At 41.8% G+C, this 13,160-nt stretch overlaps 1 protein-coding gene across 1 annotated transcript in view; it reads right to left on the bottom strand.

Moving 5' to 3' along the window:
* CPSF2 (cleavage and polyadenylation specific factor 2) overlaps positions 1 to 8,348 on the bottom strand; it is a 35,571-nt gene extending 27,223 nt beyond the window's left edge. Inside the window, exons 1-2 of the mRNA XM_023511499.1 lie at positions 7,672 to 8,348; positions 5,177 to 5,235 (exon numbers count right to left, since the gene is read on the bottom strand). The gene's annotated coding sequence lies outside the window, so the exon portion shown is untranslated. The remainder of the gene's footprint in view (positions 1 to 5,176; positions 5,236 to 7,671) is intronic.
* Between the last annotated feature and the right edge of the window lie 4,812 nt (positions 8,349 to 13,160).

Genomic DNA, 13,160 nt, shown 5'->3' with positions numbered 1-13,160 from the left:
AAAAACCAAAAGCACATAAACACATAGGAATACACAGAAATTCACATTTTTCAGGGCATTTAATGCTAAGAACACTTGCACTGGAATGTAAACAACAAAAAACAGAGATAGGGCCAGGTACAGTGGCTCATGCCTGTAATCCTAACACTCTGGGAGGCCAAGGCAGGTGGACTGCTTGAGCTCAGGAGTTTAAGAACAGCCCCAGCAAGGGTGAGGCCTTATCTCTACTAAAAATAGAAAATTTTAACTAGGCGTGGTGGTGGGTGCCTCTAGTCCCAGCTACGTGGGAGACTGAGGCAGGGAGATCACTTGCACCCAGGAGTTTGAGGTGTTGCAGTGAGCTATGATGATGCCCTATACTCTACCTGGGTGATATAACAAAACTCTGTCTCAAAAAAACAAAACAAAAAAGCAAAAGCGATGTTAACTTATGTTTGTAATTCCTCAAACAGAACCTGATGAACCTGACACACCCTAAGTCCTAACATATATCTGGTTGGATGTATGCTGAAATGCCTACATGTATTTCAAGAAAATATAACATGAACACATCTATTGGGATTAGGACCTAAAACTGTGCTATTAAGCAAATGTTATAAAAATATTAACAAGGTTCAACTCCACAGAAACATTTCAGATTTTAGCTCCTTAAAATAAACTAGCCTCTTCTAGTTAACCAAATAAGTAGGAAAGAAGGCCACTGAATTACCTGATGATCTCTCCCCAGCTACCCAAGGCCATCAACAAACTAAGGTAAACTGGGCTCAGCACCCATAGCTCAGTAAGTAGGGCACTGGCCACATACACCAAGGCTGGAAGATTCAAGCTGATCCGGGCCAGCTAAACAATGACAACTGCAACAGAAAAAATAGCTGGGCAATGTGGCAGGTACCAGTAGTCCTGGCTACTGGGGAGGCTGAGGCAAGAGAATTACTTAAGCCCAAGAGTTTGAGGTTGCTGTGAGCTGTGATGCCATAGCACTCTACTGAGGGCAACATACTAAGACTCTGACTGAAAAACAAAAACAAAAAAACAACTAAGGTAAACTGTTCTATCTTCCATACTTGTTTACAGGGATTATAGCCCCAAATCCAGGACTCGAGGTTATCAATTATCACCACTGTATACATCTCCTAATTAGACCCAATTCTTACCTCTTCTCCCTCCCAAATCCTTTCAGTGTGCTCTCTGGAACTACGATTATACTCACCTAGAACTTCAATTGCTCAGAAGAAGGAAATTCTCTTCACTTGTTTGTCTTCACAGATGTTCCCTAATGATACTATTTCTCCTGCAGCTTTCTCAAGGGTTTTGGGATTTTTAAATAACTCTTATATCCTCTGTACCTCGAAAGCAGGATGTATGTGTTCCTTGCTCCTTGATACACCTTCCAAACCATGTCTTCTTCCTCTTTCAAATACCTCAGTCCCATTAAAGCTTATGCCACCCAGAAGTTCACTGCCACCTTTCCATATTTCTTCCTCACCATTATGGCATCCATTAACCTGACCTTGTTCCTTGACAACTTTAGCTCCTCACATCTTCCTTCAGTAATTTCAATATTGAACTCTCAGTTCCTAGACTTTCGTAGCTCTAATAATCTTCATTTCATTTCAGCCAAACCCCACCATGGTTACACCCTAGACCTTATTACTACCAGTACCTGCACTGTTTTCCTGTGGGAATCAGGTTTGTAGTGTAGTTAAGGCCAGGCATTTCTAGAAAGGCTTGTTGACCAGAGTTCAAGTTTCTCAAACCCCTCCAGGCTAGCACAGGATGTCTGGCACCTGGCAGGCTCAGGGCTAGGATTCTGGGGATCTTATTGACCACAGTCCAAGATCCCATGCCACCTTTTTCCTGGGCTACAGACGGCCCTAATGTTACCTGGTGGCTAAGAACAGAATGCCTAGCAACCAATGATTACTATCATCTGAGTCCTGCCCAGACATACACAGAAATCACTGAAACGAGTTAGGATAGTTTATCCTCACTTAAAGTTTTAAGTTGTAATTACATGGTGAGCCTATGTGACTTGTCCTTCCTTTGTTTCCCTTCTTGTGATTATTATTATTTTTTTTTTTGGAGATAGAGTCTCACTATGTCACACTCAGTAGAGTGCCATGGCGTCACAGCTCACAGTAAACTCTTGGGCTTAAGCGATTCTCTTGCCTCAGCCTCCCAAGTAGCTGGGACTAGAGGCACCCAGCAGGCCCAGGCTGGGTTCAAACCCTCCAATCTCGGTGTATGTGGCTGACACTGTAACCACTGTGCTACAGGCACCAAGCCCCTTCTTGTGATTATTGATTACATGAGGCACCTTGCTTTAAATAACTCAAATTAAGTTTATGTATTATACTGTCAACTTGATTTGTGATTTTTGATTGAATAAAGAGACCTATGAGAGAATGGCCTGGTGCTATACTTGCTGGTTGCGCTTATATACTGCAGGCTTAGTGTATACCTCTCGCTGGCTCCCATCAGTTATTTCACCTGAGATAACTGAGTCTGAGTTTTTTCTCTCATCAACTGTCCTCAGTGCAGAACCTGGCAAAGGCAGCGGGGGACACAGGGCCTCATAATTTCCAAATTTCACCTTTAAGCACCCCACTCTATCACCTCCACCTTACTTACTCTAGCATTCCCACTGCAAAAATCCTTCAGACTCACTGGTATCTCTAAACCACTGACCACTTTTTCAATATACATGAGCCCCTCTTTTTTCATGATCCTTTACGATTACTTTGCAAACACTCAAATACCTTGTTCTTCTAGTCCCCCCTGAGAAATGTTACCAGATTAAAAAACCAAAATCATGCCACTGTGCTGTTTGCTCTTAAAATTCATGGCCAAACATCTCAAAACAGGCACAAAGAGCTACCTGTCAGTCCTACTTTTCTTAGTAGGTTGACTTTCAATCCCTGAGACTACTATGTTACAGCTCTTCTTTTCTGCTCAAGCATCACCCACCCCAACCTCCACTCTACTCTCACCTGATAATCTCCCCTCATTCATCAATCTGAAAATAAAATTAGACAGTGATTCCTCATTTTCCAGGCACTGTATCCATTAACCTATCTGCATGTACACTGTTGTGCCTCCTATTATATGGAATAACTGTTTCCATCCAACACCTATATCTGTATATGCTATTGATCCTAAAAGTCTAAAAGACTTAATTTCATTCTTTCCCCTATATCAGTGTATCACTGGGGCACCATTCCCATGAGCACACGGAGATATTCTCCCAACTTACTTATTTTTTGAGACAGAGTCTCACTTCGTCACCCTTGGTAGATAGAGTGGCATGGTGACATAGCTCACAGGAACCTCAAAATCTTGGGCTGAACTGATTCTCTTGCCTCAATCTCCCAAGTAGCCAGGACTACAGGTGCCCATCACAACACCCTGTTATTTTTAGAGACGGCGTCTGGCTCTGGCTCAGGCTGGTCTTGAACCTGTGAGCTCAGGCAATCCACTTGCCTTGGCCTCCCAGAGTACTAGGATTACAGGGGTTAGCCACCACACCCAGCCCTAGAATTTCCCAACTTATAAGAACCCTCTCTTAACCCGACAACCACTGCATCATTTCTGTTTCCCATTCAAAGCAACATTTCTCAGAATATTTGTCTATAAATGTGTCTCCACTTCCTCACCTCTCATTCATACTACCAAACCTGAGAAGCCAGAAAAATATCCATTGGCTTGAGTTGTGCAGAGATTTATCAATGACCTTTATAAAAATAATTCCAGTGTTATGATCTGGAACCAACCCATTACATTTCTCACCTTTCCTTTTATCACTACTGTTACCAAAATCTATAACTGGGCTTGGTGCCCAGAGCTCAGTGGTTAGGGTGCCAGCCACATGCATGGGGCCGGTGGGTTCCAACCCAGCCAGGATCTACTAAACAACGACAACAATAACAAAAAAATAGCCAGGCACTGTGGCGGGTGCCTATATTCCCAGCTACTTGGGAGGCTGAGGAAAAAGAATCTCTTAAACCCAAGGATTTGAGATTGCTGTGAGCTGCAACACCACAGCATTCTACCAAGGGCGACATGAAACTGTCTCAAAAACAAAACAAAAAAAAACTAACTGGTTTGTATATTTACCATGCCTCCAATTTATTATCTCAGAGACATTCTCTGATCACCCTAAAGTCTTCCTCCACTACAGTTATATTTTATGACATCATCCTATTTTCATCAAAATAATTAGTACTTGCTATATAACTGATATTTCCTTTGCCTCTGTTCTCCTCTTGACCTCCACACAAGAATGTGGACTCCAACAAGGTAAAGACCTTGTCTAATGGCTCAGAGCCTATAGCTCAGCGGCTAGGGCACTAGCCACATTCACTGGAGCTGGCGGGTTTAAATCCAGGCCGGGCCTGCCAAACAATGACAACTACAACCAAAAAATAAACCACTTGGGAAGCTAAAGCAGGAGAACTACTTAAGCTTGAGAGTTTGAGGTTGCTGTGAGCTGTGATGCCACAGTACTCTACTGAGAGCAACATAGTGAGACTATCTCAAAAAAAAAAATAAATAAATAAAAGACCTTGTCTACTTTGAACACAGGTACATTCCAAAGCCTCCATGATGCCTAACACATAATCATGGTCAGTAAGTGTTTCTTCTATGAATGAAGCACAGAAGGATTAAAAGAGCTTAGTGCCCTTACCACACCAGTAACGGCTACCTATCTACATGTATTTGCCTTGCTTGGGAGAGCTCTGAGTGCAGGACTAAGCTTAACCCATTTTTGTATCCTCAGAAAATGCCCTGCACGTAGTGGTTGTTCAATAAATGTTGATAAGTTAAAATTTTAAAGTATGACTTAATGTGTTCTTATTTGAGGTATGTAAAGTACAAAGACAATAATTATCTATTGGATAAAAAATGTTTATAAATACAATTTTGGAAAGGACACAGGAAAGTCTCTCTGCAAAGAGTCTCCTGTGCCACAATTACTTTAATGGCCTAATAGAAACTTTTTCTACTCAAAGCTTCCTTAATTTCTACTTTCTTCATTTAGCTTCTGAAGTAAAAATACAAAATATCTTACAGCTAGAATTGAATGAGTTCATGTTAAAACTTTTTTGCAGAAAGCCAAAAAATGAAAAGATAGTTTTCTTACAATTGCTCATAATAACACCAGACATTCATTACTTACTGATAACTTAGTTGTATATATGATGAAACACTATGAGTTCAGGAGAATTCTCTATACATCTAAAAAATAAACAAATAAGAACTTTATGAATATGGTATGATTTAGTTCTGTTTATCATTATGTTTAATTTATCTAAGGCACCAGAAACAGCAGCAAGTAGCATAATACATGGCCCTTTAAAAAACTGTCATATTGGCTTGGCGCCTGTGGCTCAAGCGGCTAGGGCGCCAGCCACATACACCTAAGGTGGCAGGTTCAAATCCCCAGCCCGGGCCCGCCAAACAACAATGATGGCTGCAACCAAAAAATGGCCGGGCGTTGTGGCGGGCGCCTGTGGTCCCAGCTACTTGGGAGGCTGAGGCAGGAGACTCGCTTGAGCCCAGGAGTTGGAGGTTGCTGTGAGCGTGATGCCATGGCACTCTACCCAGGGGGATAGCTTGAGGCTCCGTCTCAAAAAAAAAAAAAAACAAAAACAAAAAAAAAACTGTCATATTAGGAAGCTTAAGCTTACATAAAACAGAAATAAAAGACATAAAAATAATAAAGAACAAAACTGGTTATAATCAAGACTCAAATATGCAGTTTAGAAAGTAAGATTATAAAAATTGTCATTAGCTTATGTTATTGAGAATCATAGAAGAGGTGGGCTCTAAGATTATTCATTAAAGATTGGAAAGACCTGGGTATAGACAGAGAAAAGATATTCAAAACCAGCAGTTCTCAACCTGTGGGTCACAACCCCTTTTTAACAATGAAAATACATCGTGGCATTAGGAAGGTTGAGAACCACTGTTCAAAACAAAGGCATAACAAGAGTATAAGCACAAAACAGAAAACTTACAGAGTGCCAGGAAAAACACATAGCAAAAAATTATAGACCCAGTGAACATAAAAGGGCCAGATAATGAAGGGCTTTGGAAACTCTACAGTAACAAAGAAACATTTTAAGATTCTTTACCAAGTAGAGAGTGGCATGATACAAATAATTCTGTTATTTTAGGGAAAGCAGCAGGTGTGTATGATTGATTGGATTAGAACAGTGGTTCTCAAACCTTCCTAATGCTGTGACCCTTTAATACAGTTTCATGTTGTGGTGACCCCCAACCATAAAATTATTTTCGTTGCTACTTCGTAACTGTAATTCTGCTACTGTTATAAATTGTAATGTAAATATCTGATATGCAGGAGACCCCTAAAGGGGTCCCAATCCCCAGGCTGAGAAAGGCTGGATCAGAAGATAAAGAGGAAGTATTTAGCATACAACCTCCTCCTCTAACTTTGCTGGTTCTATTTTGGGACTAAATATCTTTAGTCTCAAGTATATTTTGTAATTCTGTGACATCAATTCATTATTTATCTAAGTAACCAAGACTTGAAAGTTCACATGCTGATTCTTCCCTTTACTTATTAGACAGTCTGTTAGCAACTCCTGATCATTCTTCCCTCAGAAGGCCTTGCGCACATAACAATCCCTCTGTATTTCTGTTGCCAGTACCTTAATGCAGGGCTTTATTACGTTACATTTGGGTCTCTGTCTCCAGCCTTTTCTCTTTTTATTTCACCTAAATATTGCTGTCAGATAGATCTTCAGAAACACCCTTGCACATATTATTCCTTGCTCAGAAATCTTTGAAGTTTTCTTATTTTTTATTTTTATTAAATCATAGCTATGTACATTAATGTAATCATGGGGTACAATGTACTGGGTTTATATACAATTTGAAATATTTTCAATTAAACTGGTTAACATAGCCTTCACGGCATTTTCTTAGTTATTGTGTTTAGACATTTATATTCTACACCTAGTAAATTTCACATGTACCCTTGAGTCTTCTTGAGAAAAAAAACCCAAACTGAATCCCTTAACTGGCAACGCAGGAAGTTACCCTGACATCACTGCTCAATGTCTCAAGGCCCAGCTTGTCTTTCCACTTCCTTACAAATTCCATCATTAGCCTAAACTGAACAGCTCTGTAAACAGAAATACAATGCACGTCACAAATGTAACTTCAAACTTTTTTATAGTCACACTGAAAAGCAAAAAAGGAACAGGTGAAATTAATTTTAATATATTTTGACCCACCATATCCAAAATATCATCCTTTAAAATGTAATCATTTTTAAAAATGAGATAATTTACATTCTCTTTTCATACCAAGTCTTCAAAAATCCAGTGTGTATTTTATATTATCAGTACATCTCAATTCAAACTAACCACATTTCAAGTGCTCAATAGCTACATGTGGCTAGTGACTACTGTAACCCAGGTCTAGACTCTTAATCAATGCTTTAGATCGCAGAGCACTGAGTTCTGTCACTCCTAAAGTGCAGGTGGACACCATTCTATTTTTATGTACATATCTCAGATTGGATTTTAATGGTATCAGTCACCTTCTTACCAAATTGGCAACCACCATTAGAATCCTTTTTTAACGTTTACTTGATGTCTGATGCCCTTTACTGTCCTACCTCAATGGAGGTACTCATTGCCTTACCTGAAAGGCTGCCAATTTCCTTTCATCTAGTTTTCCTGGTCCCAGTTGATCCTTCATACAGCTGTCAGAGACCATCCTAAAAAGCAAATATCCTCATGCTCACTCCATGCATGAAATATCCACTGACTCCCTGCTAACTACTGAAAATCTTAGACGCCTTAGGTGGAAATCAAGATGCTCCACAAGGTGATCTCAAAGTACCTTTTGCTTCACCAATTACCCTTGCATTACAAATGCTCCAGTATATTTATCTCCTCACTCTCCCTAAATATGCTAAAGCTTCTTAAAGCTCTGTATCTCTGTGCAGTACCCAGGCACAAATTTCTTTTAATCTTTCATGACCCAACTCAAATATCTGCCCCTTTATAAACGTTTTCGTTGCCCCCAGGCAAAACTGGTTATTTTTGTGTCACACTGGGGGCACAATGCAAGTATCAGCAATCATCTTTGTATCTCCAATATGTGCTCAAGGCAACATAAATGGATACTGAAGGAAGGAGGACACCTCCTAATACTGGGTAAGTTCTTTGGGGCACTGATTTTGACTGATACTATTTCATCTCGAAGTATCTATCGCAGTTACTTGCTCTCTCAATAAGATCGTGCATATTGAAGACAACTATGCAAAAAAGAAGGGAAAATTAAAGAGTCCGGCGTAGCCCTGGAGCTCATTGATTTGGAAGTGTCTTCCTGGGTCAGTTCTGCGGCGGGGAGTGGCAGATTACTCGTACAGGGTCACAGGGGTTGCAAAATTAAAAATTAGGGATGGGCAAAAATGATAGTTCAGGTTCGCCTGCTCACGGAGGCCAGACCTGACAGGGTTAGAGCTAGTCTGACTTCTGGTTTTCTGAAGAACACGTAAAATAGTCCGAAGTCAAAAAGGATGAAGTCCTGGGAAACTATGATAGTGGAAGCACTCCAAGGTGAAGGCGGGAGGGCACCGAGCGCCAACACAATTTTAATAAAGCACAATATGCCATCGGAAAGGTATTTGGAGTCAACGAACTAAAAGGAGGCCTACTCTGGGCCCAGTGTTTAGTAACCTCGTGGCCTCTCAACCCACGACCCCGAGAGGCTAGGCTGAGAAGGCCGTGGCCACAAGGCGTAGGAACCTAAGCCGGAGTCGGGTTAACTCCTCCAACAGCGAGAGTGAAAAAGCGGGGAAAACAGGCAGGAGGGAAGGAGAGCAGGAGAGTGAACCGAACGGACTGCCACCAAACAGCGGGAGCTGTAGACCCAGGAAGAAGTCACTTCTCTTTCCCTCGCTGAGCACCTCTGCCAGGGACAACCGGGACAGTCGCAACCGAAACCGCGGGAGCACGTCCTCTGTCTGGGTGAACTGGGTAGGCAGTCAGAGCCGCCCCCTCCCCCATCCACAGGCCCTTTCCTTTCTCCCGCCCCACTTGCCTCGTCAGGCCTCCCCCAACGCCGTCCACTGCCCTTCCCAACCCCTAGTCGAATCCAGGTTCAAGAGGGACAAAAGCTGGTGGTGTTCATTCAACAGCACTCGCGGAGATGGGCCGGCAGAAGGCCCTCGGTGGCGGCCGCCATTTTGAGTCTGGAGGCGAACGGCAGAGGCGGGGAAGAGCCGGGGCCGTACCACCCGGCGGGGGGCCCGGGAGCAAAGCTGCTGGAAGGCGGCGGCCCCTGGGCCGACAGTTCTCATCACTTTGGACCGGAGTGTTTAACACAACACTTACTTATAATTTTTGAAAGCTAAAAAATGAGAAGACTCAAACATCATAGTGAAGAAGAGGCATAACTTGCCGGCACCCCCCCCTCCTCCGCGCGGGCGTGGCGAGTGGCGGGTCCCGAGGTCGCAGTTTCCGCTGGCTGGTGGCTGAGCTGGTTCCCCTAACCTTGGACGAGGGGTTGTTGTCGGCGGCGGGGTCGCAGGTGGGTCTAGAGGCCCAAGGTGGCCGCGGCGCCGCCGATCGCGGTTATGGAAGTGGGAAGGGTTGCAAGAAAGGGTTCAGTGGTGTGTTATGTGAAGGGTGGTCTTGGCTTCCCCCAGGGGCTTCTGAGCGAAGGTGGCGGGGAAAAGAAAGGAAAATGGGGTTTTCTTTGGGTGGATAACAGGCTCAGGTTTTCCACATGGCAAAGGATAGTCTGAATCTGTCGTAACTGGAAAACGTCTTTAGAGACGACCCGGTGATCGCCCCCAGCCGGATTACAAAGGAGTCGGGCCAGGATCTTACTCCTAACCTGCAGCAGGCTAGGGGCTGCATCGCCGCGAGCATCTTAACATTGGTCTAAGTCCTCAGCCTTCTGTCCCCTAGCGAACCTCACCTTCATCTAAATCCCAGACCATTCCCCCGCAAACATGCACTTATATCCTTTTACTTTTTAAAGACGTAATACTTAAATTGTGCCTGGTTTCAAGGGTATTTATATCACTGAAACCTCAGAGTTTCACACCTCGAGGAATTTGATTCCCTCATGCATCCAGCACTGATTTCACAGGTTTAGTCAACACTTACGGCAATACAGAGTGCTGCGAGGGACAGGATCTACCTATTTCCCACGTGATTTTGGAGTGACTTACAAAAATGAGATATACAGCTTTCTGTTAGTAAAGGGGAGAGGTTAAAGAAAAATATTAGGAAAAATAAGATTAAAAATGAAGTTGATGTAAGTGTTTACTGCTATAGCAGTAAACGCACAAGAGATAGTAAAGCACAAGAACTTGGACCTGCGGAGGCGGAGGTGGTTCAGTAATCCCAGCACTCTGGGAGGTCTAGGCGAGAGGATGTTGATGACAGGAGTTGAAACCTGCCTGGGCAACATAGCCAGACGCGCCAAACCCCCAACCTTTGCTTACAAAATAATAATAATAAGTAATAAGGTAAAAATAAAAAAGGGAGCGTGGTGTAGAGGTACTTACCTGTTCCCCCTAGCTGCTTGGAGAGACCAGAGGTGGGAGAATCCCTTTGAGCCCAGGAGTTTGAGGCTGCAGTGAGCTTATAATGACAGCCACTGTGCTCCACCGTGGGTGACAAGAGTTAGACCCTTTCTCTAATAAAAATAAAACAATTTTAAAAAGAGCGTGGACTGAGGAACCAGCCGACTGCTTGGGTTCTAATTGCACCTCTGCCATTAAACTGCGTCTGTGACATTAGGTGAAATACTTTAATAAGATTGTCCCTGAATTTCCTTATCTGAAATAATATATACTTGCTTCATCGTAGACATATTAGTTGATACAGTTATAGTATTATTATGAAGATTATATGAGTTGGTGATTATGAAAAGTAGTAATAAAAACTGTACCTGACATTGCTTTGAGATTCAGTTCTTACTAGACTGTAGGCAAAAAAAAAAAAAAAAAAAAAAAAAAATTGGATCATTTTGGTATCCAAGGATACCTGATTGGGTATGTGATTCTTTGAGTCCATAAGACAAAACCTAGTTCGTTTTTAAGGGATACCATAGCTACTTCTGTTTCTGAAATAAAAGCGAAAGTTTTTTTTTAAAGAGTCTTATTATAAAGAAGACATTAATAACAATGGTACAGTGCTCTAATGGGCACCCATGTGGATATTGCCCCCTGAAAGAGCAGTTGGTCCTGTTCTATTAAGATCCTTCTCATCCAAAACCTAGGCTTGCCTCAAGGGAAAGTATTTCACTGCATTTGTCAGATAAGGCTCTCTCAGGGTCTTGGGGCCATGACTAAGAGCCAGTGTATACTCTCCTCTCCCAATCCATTTGCCAGGAATCATTCACTTGCGTCCTTAAATCTTAGTCCTCACTGGTCCTTCACTCCAAGTAAAATAAACAGGACGAATTATGTTGAGTGCACCGTCCTAAAGACTGTTAAATAGAGACTGTACATTTGTTGTATGAAATGCTTTTAGGGCTCAGATTTATTATTTACCTCTTAGGGATGGAATCACAGTTCCTTCATGATAGTGCAGTCCAACTCTGTATTCTGAGATCCTGTATTCTTAGATCCTTTTATCTAACAGTCCCAGTCCTTTACTTCTGGAGTCTCTGTAAAAGCCTATATGCAGCAAGAGCCACAGGGGCTTGGGTCTCAACTCTTTTGCTCCAAACCACTTTCTTAGTTTCTGGCCCTGATGAAAGAATGCCAACAATAATGGCTCGTAGCCCACAGATGGCCAGGGGTTTATTTAAGACTTTGGGCTGGGAATCAGCAAGTACTTTTTTGGTAGTGGTTAAATACAATAGTCAGCTGTGCCAAGGGTAAAATTGATCTCTTTAAGAAATGAGGAGCCTAATAAGGGCAGATGGCAGAATAGAAAGACCCCTGAGTTCACAGAACTTGAACACTGAAGGTCACATGAACATGGAGACTTACATTGTCTGGTATTTTGCAATTTAATGCTTTCAAAGTTACATAAGGTGCTTATCATTATTCCTGTACTGGACTAGCTCAAGTCTATAAAGTAATTAAGCTGCTACCATGGTGGGCACTCAGTATCACAGAAAGTATTCTAACTGCAAATAATAATGTTCCTTAATGAAGGCACCAACTTAGGAAATAAAGTTTAAAGTTGGTTACACTTACATTTATACACCCAAGAACGATTTGCATGAAAATCAGCGGAGGAGTTCTTTCAAGGGCCTCACCAAGGAGGTGAGGGCAAGGAGACCCTGTTTTAAAAAAGGCTCCCCAGGTGATTGATGTTGAGTCAAGTTTGAGAACTCTAGCTGTAGACAATAGACTAAAACCTAAAACTGATACTAAATTGTAAATTACATTTTTAAATATACAGTTTACTTCCATCATAATTTTCTAGATTTCTAGATAAGTGATGTTCACACTAGAACTTACTGGATGCAGTATTAGGCTTTATGAAACTATATCTATATTGTTTGATTTAAATTTCCTGACCATTTCCTAATCCGGGGATAGTGGGTGTTTAATTAAAGTTTAAGAAATAATTAGAATTGTGTAAGCATGTGAACTACTGTCAGAAAGAAGGCAGGAATTCAGTCTGCATAGTCCTAGTACAGCTAAGTGCTGAGAACTTTTCATGACAGTAATGTATTAATCTCTTTCACCCTTTCTAGGGTATTGTCCCATGTCTTCTCCGGCAGTATACATAAAGCATTCGTTAGATTCAAGGGCATAGGGTATGTTTTTATTCCATATGTATGTACAACGTTTTACAGAACATTAGCCATTCAACTATGTTTTTATTGAATTAATGCAAAGTTGCTATTTTCCACATGATAAAAATTACAAGTTTAGAATCCTAATACAAAACGTCAAAATCTGAAATGCTCCAAACTCTGAAACTTTCTGAGCACAGACATGTGGAAAATCTCACACCTCACTTCATTGACAGGTATAAAATTACCTTCAGACTAAGGTGTATATGAAACATGAATGAATTTCATGTTCAAACTTGGGTCTCATTTCCAAGATATCTTTTTTTTTTTTTTTTTTTTGAGACAGAGCCTCAAGCTGTCCCCCTGGGCAGAGTGCCATGGCATTACAGCTCACAGCAACCTCCAACTCCTGG

The sequence above is a fragment of the Otolemur garnettii genome, unplaced genomic scaffold (assembly GCF_000181295.1).
Source record: "Otolemur garnettii isolate 467f Iridium unplaced genomic scaffold, OtoGar3 scaffold00020, whole genome shotgun sequence".
In the NCBI taxonomy this organism is placed as follows: Eukaryota; Metazoa; Chordata; class Mammalia; order Primates; family Galagidae; genus Otolemur; species Otolemur garnettii.
The sequence above is the reverse complement of the archived record's forward strand: the minus strand, read 5'-3'. Positions and strand labels throughout refer to the sequence as shown.